Source organism: Hibiscus syriacus, unplaced genomic scaffold, assembly GCF_006381635.1.
Source record: "Hibiscus syriacus cultivar Baekdansim isolate YM2019G1 unplaced genomic scaffold, ASM638163v2 tig00112888_pilon, whole genome shotgun sequence".
In the NCBI taxonomy this organism is placed as follows: domain Eukaryota; kingdom Viridiplantae; phylum Streptophyta; class Magnoliopsida; order Malvales; family Malvaceae; genus Hibiscus; species Hibiscus syriacus.
The window spans coordinates 420,404-426,937 of NW_024063415.1; the positions used below are offsets into that span (position 1 = coordinate 420,404).

General features: G+C 35.1%; 1 pseudogene; it reads right to left on the reverse strand.

Moving 5' to 3' along the window:
- Positions 1-3,640: 3,640 nt before the first annotated feature.
- On the reverse strand, positions 3,641-6,199 carry LOC120184373 (annotated as a pseudogene).
- Positions 6,200-6,534: the final 335 nt, after the last annotated feature.

Consider the following 6,534-nt stretch of genomic DNA (forward strand, 5'->3'; position numbering starts at 1 on the left):
TTCGTCCGAGATGACACCACACAAACAAAGAGTGGATCATCAAAGCATTTACGGGAAAAACTGACACGCGACGGAAGATGCAGATCACCGTCCGTGCCTTCCATTATTTAACTTGAATTATTATGTACTCCGTTATTGTCAAAGCCTTAAAAGCTTTGAGACTCACCCCTCCTCATCTCCTATAAATACCTATTAAATCACACCAAAATTACTTTTTTATTTTTCCTTCTATCAAGATAAGTAGATTTTATTATAGTTCTTAGAAGCTAAAATTATTTATTATTATATTATATTTATTTTATATTTAATTATTTTACCAAAATTTTTTGTACCAATGATTTTGTTTTATTTTGTACTGATATAAAATGGAAGGCGAGATCAAATCTCGAGACATTTTCCCAACACAGTAACAATGTTAAATTGTATTATTAAATTTACTGTGAATTTTTTTAAATATTTTAGCATTAGTTTATTTTTAAGTTCGTATATTATTTATTTAATTAGTCATATTTAATCTATTGTTTTTGCATATATAAGACTCTCAATCTTTCAAACTCTAAAAATGAGACATATTTCATCTATTGTTTACTATGATAGAGAAATTAAGGAAAATGAAACATGTGTTGTTTTCGTATCAAATCATTCTATCATAATATCATTCAAGAGAAACATTACTCTTGAGGAGCTGATCACTAAAATTTCAAGGAAAATTTATGTTGGAAGTACTAGAACACTGTCATCACTTCAGTATAGATTTCCAACAACAGTATTTCTGTTAACTTATACAACTTTCGAACTCTCCAACGACGACAATGTTGCTATGATGGTTGATTCTCAGAATCAAAATTCAGACGTCGATACACAAATGTATGCGATATTTGTTGAAATGTATGTGGTTTGTGGTATGTTATTATTCTCCCACTATGGGCTCACTTAACAAGTTGATCAAGTTGAAAGCCCAACTACAGTAATGTGTAATGATTTTAATGCCATAATGGGAAATCCACATCATGGTACCATCCCATTAAGTTCAATGGGGAGACATTCATTGGCAATTTGTTACAATGTCTATCAAGGTGACTCCACAAGTAATCCGTATGACAATATCGCTTCTAGTTCAAGGGAAAGACATTCATCTGTAATTTTTTTTAACTTGAATATAGGGATGCCATCGATAAAATAATTTGTTCAGTACCCATTTAACACGATGCCTTCAAGTTTAAGTGGAGACATTCAACTACGAGCTTCTTCGACCTCAATGTCGAGATGCCTACGACACAACACTCAGTCCTGTATAACACGATGCCTTCAAGTTCAAGGGGAAGGCATTCAACTACCATCTTTTTCGACCTAAATATCGGCATGACAGAGGAACCCTCATCTCCACCAGAAGAACATCTTTGTGAGCCAGGTGAAGATGGTGCTAAGACTTGACTATTCGTTGATCCATAATCACCACAGTTCAATATGAACTCCTATGATGATGATGTAGATGAAGTTTCCACAACTACGGTACACACCGAACCTCAAACACACATGTATGAAGCTGACTATGGTGCAATGTACGGGCTAGAATTTACAGATATGCCTAATGTTGGTAACTATTGATTTAACTCATCAGTCAATGATGATGAGTTATATATTGGAATGGAGTTTCTATCGAAAGAAGAAGCGATTTCTATTAAGAATTACAACATTTGTAATTCTGTTCACTCTAGAGTCAACCGATCCACCATCGAAAAGAATGTCGACTACTATTTTTAACGTGATAACGGATGTAACTGGATGGTTCGTGTATCGAAGAGGAAGAGGAAAAATATGGATGGTTCGTGTATCGAACAGGAAGAGGAAAAATAACATATGAGAACTAACAGTATACAAAGGTCCTCATACATGTTGTGTTAGAGGGATCAACCAGGACCATCCCAACTTGGACTTGACATTATTTGCCAAGCCATCATGCCCATGGTCAAAGTAAGCTCCCATATAGCTATTATTGTGCTGATTTCAGCTATACAATCTCAATATGGGTACACCGTCTCCTATAGGAAAACATGGAAGGTAAAGCAAAATGCCATTAAAAAAACTACAAGGTGAGTTGGATTCATTCTACAAGGAACTACCAAGTTGGTTTAGGGTAGTGCGCAGACTGAATCCTGGGCAATAGTGAACTTCAAAACTTGTCTTACATACAACAATGATCGAGTGCTTCACGATCGATGCCAATTCTATTAGCTGTTTTGGACTTACCCACAATGCATTAATGTTGTGAAATACTATAAGCCTGTGGTCCAGATTGATGTGACATTCTTGTATGGAAAATACAAGCAAGTTTTACTAATGGTAGTTGTTCAAGACGATAATCACAATATTCTTCTAGTTGTTTTTGCCCTTGTTGAAGGAGAAAATATAGATTTTTGGGCTTTTTTTTCTCAAAAACTTAGGCTTACATGTTCTCACGATGGAAAAAATATGTTATTTCAGATTGTGGAGCAGAGATCAAAGTAGCAATGAACTACAAAGTTGGTTTAGGGTAGTGCGCAGATTGAATGTTGGGCAATAGTGGACTTCAAAACTTACGCTTCAAATGGAATGTCTGTAACTAGCTTCTCTCGAACTCATGAATTATTTCGTGTCACAAAAATGCAACAACCTCTTCAAGGGACTGAAGTTAATTCATTCAGAGTTAATCTACAAGACAGGTGGTGTGACAGTGGGTTTTTTCAAGCTATGAAGTATCCTTGCTACCATGTCATAGAAGCTTGCTCTTATACCCGTAAAGACTTTAACCATTTTGTGGATTCAGTATACCGACTTTCAGAAGTATTTAAGGTATATGAATTTGAGTTTCCCCATAGCTAATGAAAAAGAACCAGGCGAGGTTCAGAATTGGCTTCTGATTGTACCAGATCTGTCCTTATTAAGGGAAGTAGGTTGTCAAAATCCACTCGAATTCACTGTGGTATGGATATTCAAGAGAGGTCCAAAGAAAACAAAAGATGTGGACATTGTAGAAACCTAGGCTATAATAGGAAAACTGTACATTTCTTTTATCATCACGTAGCAATTGATGTTGTGCCGATAAAATTATTATTTTTTGAATTATCAACTTGCGTTATTTCATTTTCGTTTACGTTCTAGTAATGGGCTACTCAAGTGAAGATTAAGCTCACAAACACTTCAAAGTGTATACCCCGAATCCTTGAATACACTCTCTCCCAAAGAGTAATTACAAATTTAACAAACTAAAGAAAAACTTCACAAAGGCAAATAAGTTTGTACCAATTAAGCTCTGACCCAAATTACACTTGAGTAAAATAAACAATGTAGCTCACAAGTGTGTTTACAAAAAAGAATTTACAAATTAAACACAAAACTAAGCTTTGATGTTGGTAGATTGGTTCAATATGATTCTTGCTGACCTTGAGAAGCTTTGACCTTCAATTTATACATTCTCCATTAATTGGCGCAAAACAATTTTGCAATTTAATGTTCTATCAAAATATTAATTCAATAAAAACATTATAAACAAAACAAGTCTATCGATGTATGCGTCTCGAATGTGTTCCACAAGACGATGACTGTCTATTTGATAAAATGAGTAAAAACAGGAAATGAAACACACCTGATATCTGTAACATGCAACTAGGAAATTCTAACCTTCTTGTACAAGTTCAAAAAGATTAGAATCATCAAAAGGCAAGTAACCTGCAAGCAACACAAAGAGTATCACGCCACACGACCAGAGGTCCGCGGTCGCCCTGTCGTAACCTCTATCATTAAGGACCTATATAGGGAAAAAACATAATAAATGGTTTTCTGTGGTGCAAATGCTAGAAGAAAATTAATGTGATTTACCTCGGGAGCAGCGTAATTTGTTGTCCCACAGGTAGTGTGAAGGAGACCATCTTCCTACAAATTCAACATTAAGAATGATCAAACTACAAAATGGAACTTGTTCTTTCAACAAGTCAGAAGGCCCTAGATTCATGTTGTTACATCAAATAAGTTGATCGAATTATCACCAATGTTCATTTGCCTTTCCACACTGCAACAATTTTACTTGGTAAGGCCTTCAACATCAAAAGCTCGGGATAGAACAAACTCAGATGACTTCATAGTTCAAAGGAAAAGGTTGAGGACACGAGAATGCTCGATCATTCAGGCATCAAAGTTTAATAATCACCCATCATATACAATAAAAGGAAAAGGTTATAAATTACCCTGACTTGCTGAGATACTGCACTCAATCCAAAGTCAGATACTTTGAGGTTACTGTAAGCATCCGACAGCATATTTTCAGGCTGCAAAAAACATCACAAGAAATAGTAAAGGAACTTCATTTCCTTACAGCATAACATGCATGATAAACAAATTCGCCCCGAAACATGCCAAGTTAAAATAACTTCAGGTCCCTATGGTAAACACCTCTGCTATGGCAATAATCAACAGCATTAATGAGCTGCTGGAACTATCTCCGTGCCTCATCTTCACTCATTTGCCCATGGTTTACCTTTAGAATTAAGAAATGGTTAAAGCAAATCAGAAGCAAAGCTATGTGCATGGGAAGATTCACCAACTCACAATTTTGTCAAAGAGCTCTCCCCCGGTAACAAACTCCAAAACAATAAATATCTTTGTCTTGCTTCCCATTACCTGAACAAATCATACAAAATAGTTTAAAGCTTGTTTCTTGGTCTGCTTTTCTTCGATAACCAACACACAGAACAACTCGAAGCATCAATAAGTAGTTATAAAGTATAAGGATCAGATGTCAGGATAAAACAATGAAACCATGTAAGGAGGAGCGAATAGTTTCATATAGGCATTGCAAGAGATTGGTTACAAACTAGTTTTTCTTTCATCTTAACCATCTATCTAGACTGGCTGCATACTTCTGCAGACAGTTCACAGATGGGAATATTACTGCTAAATACAAGGAGAAATATAAATTTTGCAGTAAAAATCATCGACATACTCCAATGAAAACGAGGAGAAAATGGAATACAAGTACATGATACATGATAAACCAAGACGCCCCCTCCCCCTCCCAACCAAACCAGAACACAGAGAGAAAGAGAAACCTCATATAAACGAACAACATTTGGATGTGTTATCAACTTCATTGTTGCTATTTCCCGCTTGATCTGCGAAAACAAGCATGAAAAAATATAAGAAATTGGATACCATATCCCGAACTTCCTAAAATGTGATTAAAATAGCATTGACAAACTATGAAAATATAAGCACGGATGAGGTTTTCACCAATACAAAATAGAACAGAAGTAAAGAAACTAGAAAAAAAATTCTTTCTCAAAACCATGAAGAAAGAAAGGAAAACAAGGGGTCATAAGAAACCTGTTCAGCCATCTTGTGCTTGAGAACCATCTCTTTATCAAGGATCTTAAGTGCAACAGGTTCACCTGTCTCAGAATTTCTTGCAAACTTCACTTTCGCAAATGTCCCCTCCCCAATATCCTTCCTACCTCATATTTACCTACACGATGCTTGATTTTCGGTTGGCTCATGCCTCTTAACTATATGGCTTCAATCTTCTAGTACTACTGAGACAGATTTCAACATCTTTGTCATTCAATTTACAAAAATTTGAATCATAAAAGAAAGACATAGAAACGCCAAAATCTGTAGCAGAAATGTTGGGAAAGTTCTAAGGCAACAAAAGGAATAAAGGAAATTGAAAGACAAGGTGAATATTCTATTGGCTCATGCCACTCAACTATATGGCTTCAATCTTCTTCTACTACTGAGACAGATTTTAGCATCTTTGTCATTCAATTTACAAACATGAATCATAAAAGAAAGGCATAGAAACACCAAAACTTGTAGCAGAAATGTTGGGAAGCTTTTAAAACAACAAAAGGAATAAAGGCGGTTGAAAGACAAGGTTAGTATTCTATCTAAAAAACTAATTATTCATACAACAAAAGAATATCCTCTAGAATAAGTGTTTATGGGTTTAAAAGAAACTTCTGGGGAAGTCAATTCGAAGCAAGAAAATTGATTTTAATCCCAAAAAACATGATTAAACATCAGAACAAACATATGGTGTGCATCTCAAAAGTAAAGCTACCAACTTACTAAACTCAATTGATTTGCTATCAACCTAAAAAATTGCAGAGGCTTCTCCGTCTTTTGTTCAAATGGTCGATTCCCTAGCAGCAGGAATTCAAGCCTATTCAGCTAAAACAAATCCAATTCTTTTATACCAATTCCATGAGTAATAATACTAATAATTAGAAAACTGAAATAGACAAATGAACTACTACATAAAATATTACCCATGATAATCCTTTTGTATTCAAAAAAGGGAAGAAAAAAACTCGAGAGGAAGATAACCACAGTCCATATACTTTGCTGATACAAGAAACTTAAGAATTGCTCTGAACAACAAGTTTAAATTGTACTAGAGATGAGGAGAGGCTTAAAGAGCCAAGAAATATCACCAAACCGTCAAAATTCAACCTTTTAAACGTGAGTGGAAGTACTATTATATTTGTATTATCTATATCAGTG